Raw genomic sequence first — 426 nt, forward strand, 5'->3', positions numbered from 1 at the left:
CTACTGCACATGTATGCAAACTCCTTATGCTCGCTCAAGCAATTCAGCTGAACCTCCACACACTCCTATGAAGCTTAAAGAACACATGAAATGGGAGCATGTTCACGAGTAAGCCCAGAGCGCAGATCAGTCCCCCAGGGGAACCGTTACAGTAAGGTGAAGGACTTGATGAAGGAAAAAAAAAAAAAAAGGCCAGGACACACCAACCGGATGGCCGACCGTCGGCAGAAAAGTAGTCGGACTGATCAGTCGGTTAAAAAAAAGCCTCCGAACACACCAAACCGACGCCAACTGGAGCGTACGTTCTGCGCGTGCGCGAGGCGTAATACGTCCCCATAACAGCAGGCGGCGCTAATCTGTGTTGTCGCCCCAAAAAAAATGAAAACCGGAAATGACGGATCACTCTAGACCTAGTAAACACAGAGC

This window comes from Morone saxatilis, unplaced genomic scaffold (genome assembly GCF_004916995.1).
Source record: "Morone saxatilis isolate NCDOM2014 unplaced genomic scaffold, NCSU_SB_2.0 Contig18, whole genome shotgun sequence".
Lineage (NCBI taxonomy): Eukaryota > Metazoa > Chordata > Actinopteri > Moronidae > Morone > Morone saxatilis.